The sequence below is a fragment of the Struthio camelus genome, chromosome 2 (assembly GCF_040807025.1).
Source record: "Struthio camelus isolate bStrCam1 chromosome 2, bStrCam1.hap1, whole genome shotgun sequence".
NCBI classification, from domain to species: Eukaryota; Metazoa; Chordata; class Aves; order Struthioniformes; family Struthionidae; genus Struthio; species Struthio camelus.
Genome location: NC_090943.1, coordinates 23936977 through 23946911, shown reverse-complemented (window position 1 = coordinate 23946911; position 9935 = coordinate 23936977). Strand labels below are relative to the sequence as shown.

The window sequence follows — 9935 nt, the reverse complement described above, 5'->3', positions numbered from 1 at the left end:
AAGCAAGTAAGCCACTAAAACATGCCCAGAGGTCTGCTAGATACATCTACTACACGTACTCATGATCAGTATCGTGTGTGAAAAACTTACATATCCAAAGGTATTCACATTTTCAGTTACTCACTGTTTTCAAAGTGTTAGTTACTTTCAGAGATTTTTTTCAAATGTCATAGCTGTTTTTAAAGGAAAACTGCAACAATTTTTGATGTTCGTTTAGTTCCTTTTCTTGTTTGCTTTTCTTTAATCTGTATGAAAAAAAATTATTCCAAGTCATTAGAAATAATAAAAAAGATGATTAACTGTGTTGCCACACAGGAATAGAAAAGATTGCAAATGATATAAAGGTATTATTTAAGGAATATATATTTATACATGCACCACCATACAAAATACCCAGCTTGTTTTTTCCTCACACATTTTTAATGAAGTGTCCATATATATACCAACAGTTGATAACACTGCCGTAGAGGAATCAGTCTAATGCATTTTTTTGCATTGCTATACTGCAGAAGGCATATTTTTAATTGTTATGTCTCAGAAATTCAAAAAGAAAGAAATCTCACAACTATGTCTAATACATCTTTATTTCCAAACAGAAATTGCAAAAATATTCTATTACAGAACAGGTAACAAGTGCAGAATTCTAAGTATGCCTTGTAACAGTGAAATCATCGCCTCCTTGACAAAAAAATCATTAGGCACTTAAAAATATGAAAAGAAAGTACAAATTCAGTCAGCTAACAGATGACTCAACAACACAACGTTATATTCATTTTCTGTAATAAAAGCATACGCACTGTTGAGGGGCATCCCATGCCTCCTCCTAAATCCTGCAAAAAGACACTTCTATGCTACATTGCACACATTCTAATCATGTGAGGACAGGGAACATCAAGTCTATATCTGCAAACGTAAACAGCTTCTGTGGTGAGAGAATTTAAGAGAACCTTTTTCTAAGTAACAGTTGCAGAGCCTACGCTAGCAGCTTCACACAGGGGTTGTTGGTGCAGGTGGAACACAACTCTACCAGCTCCAAGGATGATTAAGCTCCACTTGGACACGCGTATTGAAAAGAATGGAACAGAAATGAACGCAAACAATACACTCTTTAAGAGACAATGAAGCCTCTGGACAAAAGCTATTGTGGAAACTATGTGAAATCATATTTTGACACACGGAACAATCTTTGAAAAGAAACAACTTGCACTTTGGAAATGCCATGTTGGGAACCTCTCCATTTGCCTATCTTCTTACTTGTGTTTCATCAGCTAAAACAGAAGCAGAGGTGGCCTCTTAGACCTGCCTTAGAAAGGTAAACCTGAGAAGCAAGTGTTCAAATGCCTACTGAAAATTTCCTTCTGGAACTCAGTAAAATACCCTTAAAAATTAGACTTTGGATTGTATCATTGTTTTTTTAGGTGACATTATGTAACTTCCCCCTCTGCTTACCCTGGTAGAATAAAATATAATGAATATTTTAAAATAATTTTAATTAGATACTTGATGAAAGCAACATCAAAAATCTTAATATAAAGGCTACATAAGAAGCTACTATATAAAATGTGCATATAAAGTGTGCATAAATTTCAGCTTCTGCACTCTAATTTCACAAGCTTTTAAAAATGGTTCTGTAACATAAGTATTAACAGAAAATACAGTAAGAAGAAGTAGAAAGAGGCATTTTTAGAGAATCAACTCACAGCTTAGCCAAGAACTGAGAGCCTAGCAGGCTGCTGAACTACAGACTTGCTGTGAAGAATCTCTTCTTGTCAGAGACTAAAGTGAATAGTGAAGAATTTAAAATGAGTACTCTTGTCTTAGAAGGGAATATCCTGTCACAGTCATTAGCGTTATTAATTCTGATATCCTCTTGCCATGATACCATGAATTAATGGTGGGATCATTAAATACTTCCATCACTCAGTTTTCTGAGTTTTCTCCCTCATTGAAGAAAAAATGAATGAAAAAAGAAAAGACAAAATGATACTGCTGTGCAGCAACAAACACTTAACGTGGCATACTGTATTGCCAAAGCTACATCAGAACTTTACACAAGGGACAGATTTGACTATTTATTTGATAGCAATGGGAGGATGCTATTCCTTCTGATATTTAACCTCAGGAGTAAATACCAGTTCTAACAGTTCCAGTACTTGCAATAAAGAAGCACAGCTGGATCGTGCTCATCCTTAAAGTCAGAATTTGCCAACATCTGCCACTGAAAGGCCATTTCTGCTCACACATAGAGTGATGTCAGCTGTCTAAATTATCATGCCTCACAGTAATAAATTTAGTTAATGTGTGAACACATTAACTGACACTGGTCTATAGCAAATTCAAGCTGATGTAATCTATCGGGTTGAACTCTTGCCATATTACTTGAATTTGCTACACACTAAGAGTATACTGACAGATTGCTACCCTAACTAAGCTGATGTATGGTAACCTAGTAACCCATGGTAATTTCAACTGTGTGTCTGAATTCACAGAATAGGAAGGAATTTAGAAATGCTGCTTTATGAAAGGAGACCACTAAATCAGTAATGGTTCCTTTGTTTAATGGCATGCCCAGATCTTTTCATATTTTACTTGAGCATTATTACAATTTAGAGCCAATTAAGAAATACTTAATATGTACCTCATTAAATCTGGAACAAAGCTCAATAAATACAAATTTCCTGATGTATGTGCTCTGTAGATGAAAGACTTACTCTCCATAGTATCCTGAGAGGAGATCGGTAGCCTTTGAAACAGCTGTCCAGAAATTCAGAGAAGGATGACTGTCCTACCTGAAATGACAGATTCGAAATCAAGAGAGCCAGGTAACTATAAATCCCTTTGTCAACATTCTTGGCTAGCAACTCTGTAGATGAAAGAGACCACCTGCAGTTGAAGTATTGGAAGATGAGGGATTACCTGGCTATGAATATTTCAAGCTAATATATTTAACTAACAAACTCACATACAAGAAGTTGTTTCAGAATAAAGCGCTCTACAGAATGTTCCTTGGCTTATTCCTACGCACACTCGTGAACACAAGTCGGCACGTACTTTACAGACCTGAGAAGTCCCTGGAGGCACTACTGAACAGGCACTGAAGTTCTTACGCCATATGCTCTTCATATTAGAACAAGTGGTAGAACAGAGAAAGATCTCCAGGTCGACATGTTTTTGAAATCCAGATTGCCATACCAGGCCATAGTCCCACAAAGGCTTCTTAAAGAGTCAAGGTCTGAGTGATTAACTAACCCAGACCAATCAGCAGATCCAAATATCTGCATTAGATACAATCAAATGACATGTAACAACAAGTATTTTTTTTTCTACTAGTTTGGGGATCCCACAGAAGGTGCAAGGTCATGTAGATCATTTAGTTTCTTCTCCTGACTCACACAAGATAGAGAATTTCACCTTGAATAAAGTATGGCAATACATCAGAAATATCACTAGTGTATAACGGACGGAGAATCAAAATGAGATTAACCGGTCTCAAAACTGCCAGAGCTTGCGCAGCTCTGTTCTCTGCAGATGCTGTCTGAGATTCTGGGATTAGCAGAGACTGAAAGCACAGGCATGCTGAATAACTTGCAAGTTTACTAACAGTGAACTGAGAAAGAGTATTTCACGTCAAAATTATTATTTATGGCTGTCATTTCTGAACCTGCTGATGGCGGACATCTTGTTCAAATGAGACTAAGGGAAAAGAGAGGAAGGGGAGCAATAATCAAATAGTGGGAGTACCTAATATGCTTAAGCGCCTTCTGTCACTACTGGGGAGAGATGAGCTCCTGTGCATTAGTTCTGGCATAAGTGAGGCTTCAGGGGGCAGCTGAGCCTGCTCAAGAGCCGTCTGACAGCAAAAAGGTCCTGCTGTGTCCCTACACTCCCACCCACATGGCCTCACTCCCTCCTTTGCTCTGACTCTGAAATTCCCCGGGCTCTGCTGGCACAGGCCAACTCCCTCGTTTTGCTGCCATGTTAGTTTGCAGCTGGCTCAGTTTGCCGAAACGCCTCAGTGTGGAATCGGGCAAGGGCCAGAGATGGCACAAAGGAAGGGGTGGAGGGCAAGGACAGTACCGCACTGCATAATCAGCCCTTGCAGCCTAAGTCGCTGGGCAGGTGCAGCCCAGATTAAGCAGCTCAGGCAATATGAGTATCCCACCATGCTGCCTTCCTTCAGACTGTAAACAAAGCAATTTTAAGTGTGCTTTACTATGCTGCGAGCATGATGGTGTTGATTCATAGGCACACAAACTCACTAACAGACACTAAACGGAACTACATACTGCCCCACTCTGGGAGCAGAAGTAACCAACTCTAGGCAGCAGTGGGTCCTAAAGGAAAATGCAATATTAAAGATTCAGAGAAGAAAAAAGAAGAAAAGCGGACAAGAAGGCTTTAATCTAACAGTGCTGTGAACTAGCCATCTGCAAGGACTCTGTCAGCCTCTGCAGAGGTACAGTGGAACTATTAGCACATTGTCAGTGTTTCTATCTTTAGAAAACTATTTAATCCCAGTATTCACTCCACAGTGCATGACAGCACTGGAGGCCAAGAAACCCTAAAAATGATTATTCTTCATATTAAGTAAGGGGAACTGAAAAGCTCTTCCTAACCTTTGGTCAAGAATACTTAATCAAAAACGGACTTGGCTTCGTCTTGCAAAAACGTTACAAACATTTCAAAGCCTTCGTACAAAATTAATTTATTCATCGTTAACCTGGCAGAGATGTAAAATAAACCAGAAATAATTTATTCAGCTATCAGAGAAAAAATGCTTTACCACAGTGACCATAATTCAGCAAGTTTTGATCAAGCTAACAGTACCCTGTCACACAGAAACACTGCTATTAGCATGCCCAGCCCAGCACAAATTAACAAAAACGAGTCACCAAGCACACAGCAGCAGTAATTATAATAAAACCAAGTACAAGATCTGCACTCCTGTGAAGTGAAGTGGATGCAACTGGCATCACATAACTCCATGGCTGGAGCAAGGACTGAGAAAGCTACATTAAAAATAGGTTCTTAATCTAACATCTAAGAGAGCGTATTTTTATACTATGAGGAATTAAGACTATTTGTAGGAAAGGTTAACAATTTATCCCTGCATTTCTTGTCAGTCCCGTGCTCCACATAAATCACAGAGAGCTTTAAGAGCACAAAGGATCAGGTCTTTAGGTCAATGGCAAGTTTAAATTTCTCTGAAACACAGCATTAAAAAATCAGAGTGCCTGTTCATGTTACAGAGCTTTCCATTTGCTCTCATTTGTGACCGACATATCAAACTCCTTTAGTTAAGGCCCCTTATTATCAAGGAAACTAGAATAGGTTTCTTCTTTCTAGCTAAACCTCTCTCAAACACATTCCAATAGACCTTCCGGCTACTAATACACGTGAGTTATAAGTAACATAGCTGCACAGAGATAGTCCAGACATGCAGTTAACTTCAGCTCCTTGTGGTGTGACATGGTACACTCTATACATTTACTCACTGAGATAATGCAATATGGTGCTAGCTATCAAATCCCTTTGCAAAAAGTGGCTATCGACTGCAAGTGAATTTTATTTTCTCCTCTCCACATCTGCTACTTACATAAGACCAAGTTCTGCCACTTTACTCATGCTGAGTAGTTCATCAAATTTAATCTGAGCAGTGAACAATACTCTTTGCATCACCTCTAAGTACATGCAAGATCATCTCAATCTCTAAAATATGTATGAATTTATTGGAGACAAATAATCTGAGATCACGTAGCTAGTCCAAAGGCAACAGTCTTCATGGCATGTGTTTGTGCAGTATGTGGTATACGGCTACATGGCTGAGTGGTCTTGTCACATTGGGCACTGTTTCTACTCCTATGCAAAGGCAAGAGTATAGGGCTCTTAAAAGATTGGTCCAGGGTCTTCTTTAACTGTCCAGTTGCAGTTACAATGTCTGCACTACTAACCTATAATGAAACTGTGACTAGTGCTTCTTACACCTTACATCAATACTGTATGCTGTGCAGTGACAGGTATCAGGCAGAAAGCCTCAAGGAAAATGGACCTCTTAACTGGATGCAACATCTACACTGACATATTAATGTCAGTGAAAATGTGTATTTTCTGTCACAGTGTAATGTGACAGAAAATATTCTCCGGCACAGAGGTCAACTAGGTTCATCTATGTTAGCAAATCCCTCCTTGCTTCCAAAACAAAATGGTAGTTTTGACTCTAAAACCATTTAATGGGAATGGTGCCTGGGCCAGTTTAATTCCCAAACTTTGCTGCACATTGTTGGAGGGGGGAGGGAGGGGGGCTAGTGGGCATGGGTACGACGCCTGCCAGAAACCTTCTGACAGTTTAACAAAACAGCTGAGCATGTGCCAGTGCCTAGGAGCACTACTGGACACCATTTAATCGAGTGCTATAGAGATAGCGTTAAGTCTCTGGGACATACCTCCAAGGGATAACATGAAAGCAGTTCAGATTTTGCTCAGTCAGTTAGCTGTAGGAAGGAATTCAAAAGGTAACTGGAAATTTCCTGGAATGATTAATTCACCTTGTAGTAGGTAAATTCATCAGCCTTTACTTCCTAGAGTGTTCACATATCACTAAAATGAAAATCATGTGGCATTAATATCTCTTTAGGCTGAGCTCAAGAAGGTGGGAGCTCACCAGGACAGAAGAAAATAAATGGCTGGGGGAGGGAATGAAAAATATTTATGGAGATCTTTATGTCACATGCCCTCTGAGGTAATGCGCCAAAAGCTGAAGAAAACACAGTGAGAAGGAAGAAATGCTACACAGTCACGACTCTCTCATTGCATTGCATTAGTCTAGAGCTGGAATAAGTTATAGTCCCTGCCTGAACACAGTTGTGTCTTTGATTGGATGAAGCATGAGGTGCTTCTCCTCAGCCCAGGAGTCTGTGTTTGCCTCACCCAAAGGACACACAACCTCCCGCTACAAACACTCAGGGATAGTCTACATTAATGACTTAGCGTGCACAAGGGGCTCTTTTTGGTACACGTTTGGCTTTGATTTATAATTGAGGTGTGACAGTAGGCACTCACGTGCACAACGTTGTTTCCCTCCTGGTGGAACCAGGACTGACATCACGCCGTGGGCCATCCTCCTCACCACTCCACTGGAAACATGGGTGCAAGTTCTTCCAGCAGCCTGCCCTGCACGTGAGCACTGCCCCAGGCCTGGGCCAGAAACTGGTATGAGCTTCACTGCTGGTGAAGATAAAACACGGACGTGTGGTGCTGGAACTATAGCAGATTATGGCAAATCAAACTCTTGCACTGGCCTCTCTTAGTCACCAGCTGGTAAGGCAGATGTACTCCTGGTCTCAATGATGAGGTTTTTGTTTCTGTTAAAAGCCCTGCTGACACTCAGAGGCCCATGTTCTCTAAGTGGTGGCATCCAATCCTCTAAAGCATCACCTTTTTTTTTTTTTAATAAACTTTATTTTGCAACAAATTGACTTTATTGCTAATATATACAGCCAGGACTTATGGACCCTTTTTCTTGGGTACAAGCAGTATTAGGTTCCGATATCACTACCTTGGAAATGAATCAAAATGCTGAACATGTTTCAAGTAACAGACCTAGAACCATAACAATTGATTCTAATATTTTTAGGATTATTTATGTGATTATAAAACTGCTACAAGATAAGCTTTCAAATATTACAGCAATACAGAAATGCTCTTATAAAGTATCAGTTTAAAAATCTATTTTATAAGGTCCAGTTCATTTAATTAGGATTTTTTTTTTCAACAGTCTATCCTCAATGACAGGAATATCGAATGCTTTTTAAACTTCAGCTGAGTAGGGAGCTACAGCGGTAAGAGGACTTTTGGTAAACAAAATACCTTATATTTTATTTGACTCTACAAGAAGGATAAGAAGGATACTCTATCTTTGAACTGATCATTCAATACCCTCAAAAAAGACATCAAAATTCTTCTTATAACAGAGACTGGTTGTTATCATTTTGAGGGATTTTCTGCAGTAAAACATATGAGTAATAATAACAAGTAGCCATCGCTAGAGAAACAACTGCTTGCCCTGGCTCCCATAAATGTTACTGTGATTATTTCCACTGGGGCTGATATTTCATTTTCTCTTGTTGCAGTATGTTGCCCAGGAGTATGTATGCACAGGTATTCCAGGACAATAGGGAAACTTTAAGCACTAGAACTGCATGGGGTTTAAGTGACCATAGGTTCTTTTATCATATGCCCTGGTATAGGAGAAGAGTTTGGAGCTGATTATAAGAGGAACTCCCTTCTAACAATGCTTAGTGCAGTTTCCTTATCTGTAGTCACATATCAGTAGGTGTTATGTCAGGTGAGAAATAGAAAAAATGATAGGGATGACATAGTTCATTTATCTAGTGCCTGGTCCAGCTTATATGTAGGCTGAGATATGGATCTGGGATGGGAGGGATGCGTGCAAAGTCATGCCCTACTGGCACTCCAGGAATTGTAGCACAAAACCTAGCTTATGGTTCTCATTTGGAGCTCAACTGCACCTTAGACAGGAACACAAGCAGTAAGAGGGTTTAAAAATAATTATACGGCCCTGGTCCTTCAAACATTTGTTCACAAAATTAACATCATTCCCATGAGTGATCCCATTAAATCTACAGCATTATCTATTGGCCATAAACTTAAAGCACATAAACTATTTCACTATCATTAACCCGGGGGGATTTTTTCATCTATGCACCCTGGGACACTAAAAATGATTTAGCTTTGAATTAATTACTCCACTATAGCTCTTTTCATCACCTTTCTCATCTAGACAAGCCTTAGTGTTTATACAGTCAAGTTCTTAATTGAAAATGTTCGCTACCAGCTCATCCAGTTACCACACAAGTGACTATTGCCTGTATTACATGACATTAACAAAAATAGAGATCTTATGTCAAAATATTTTAATGATTATAATTTAAGAAGCAAAACATGATGAATGTCACCTATTGCCACCATCCTGAGATTGTGCTTTGCTAAGATTAAATCAATAGTCAGGAGTTTCTAAATTTCCCAAATATATGTTATTTTGCATTAAAAAAACTGATCAGTCAAAATTCAGAAATGTAGCAATCACTATGTCAAAAATCAATTTCTTTTCTTCCCAAATGTAAAATATTCCTCTGTATTGTAGTAATGCAGTTTAACGCTCACAAAATCACATCAGATCAAATCCAATACCAAACTGCTGAGATACACACAAATTTTCTCCTCAGGATCATCATCCTGAAATTAAAATAATAAAACATGTTACTGACATTTCTTGTATAGTAGGAAAACTGCTTGTTATATTCAAAATAAACCAGAGGTTAGGCCTTTGCGTATGCACTTCACCTTCTGCATCTGCTTTTTCAGCCTCATTTCAGACTGAAGTCTGTCTGTGACATTTCTTATACAGTATCATAGGCACACCAAATTCTCCAGGGTGGGCAGGATTGCTAGTGACTGATCTAGCTCGAGCATCTGTTCTTTGTAAGGGAGGACTCCTTCTCTGAATACCCCAGAACTGCTCATACTTACCCCAGCTGCACCACCCTCTTCAGTTTTCCTAAGCTAAACAAGGCTGGGTCTAACCAGCATCTGGATGGAACACATTCACTGTAAACCTGAATATAAATATATTTCATATGAGATTATCATAATCACTTTTTAAAACATGTAGGGAGTGAAATGCTTCTATTTCTTCAGCAGGCTAATTCCTTCTTGGAAAACAAAATAAAAAACAACTGTAAATATTTTTCATTTGATTTAAAATTTCATATCCGTTTTTCTATTCTGAGTGTTTTTAGCTAAACAGAAACAACTTATCTCCACTTGCTTTGTCTCTGACATTATTCTTAACACCTAACTTTTAGTTCTGTGGCCGAATACACGAGCAAAGAGAAGTGTTTGGTTAACAGCTATAC

At 38.9% G+C, this 9935-nt stretch overlaps 1 protein-coding gene across 4 annotated transcripts in view; it reads right to left on the bottom strand.

The window, feature by feature from the left end:
• Positions 1 to 435: 435 nt before the first annotated feature.
• The window catches only part of ST8SIA6 (ST8 alpha-N-acetyl-neuraminide alpha-2,8-sialyltransferase 6), a 50551-nt gene continuing 41051 nt past the window's right edge, over positions 436 to 9935 (bottom strand). For 2 of the 4 annotated variants that reach the window (XM_068934650.1, XM_068934648.1), the window contains exon 9: positions 437 to 9255. The gene's annotated coding sequence lies outside the window, so the exon portion shown is untranslated. Of the gene's footprint in view, positions 9256 to 9935 lie in introns of all 4 variants that reach the window. The other 2 variants (XM_068934651.1, XM_068934649.1) reach the window with 2 other exon arrangements.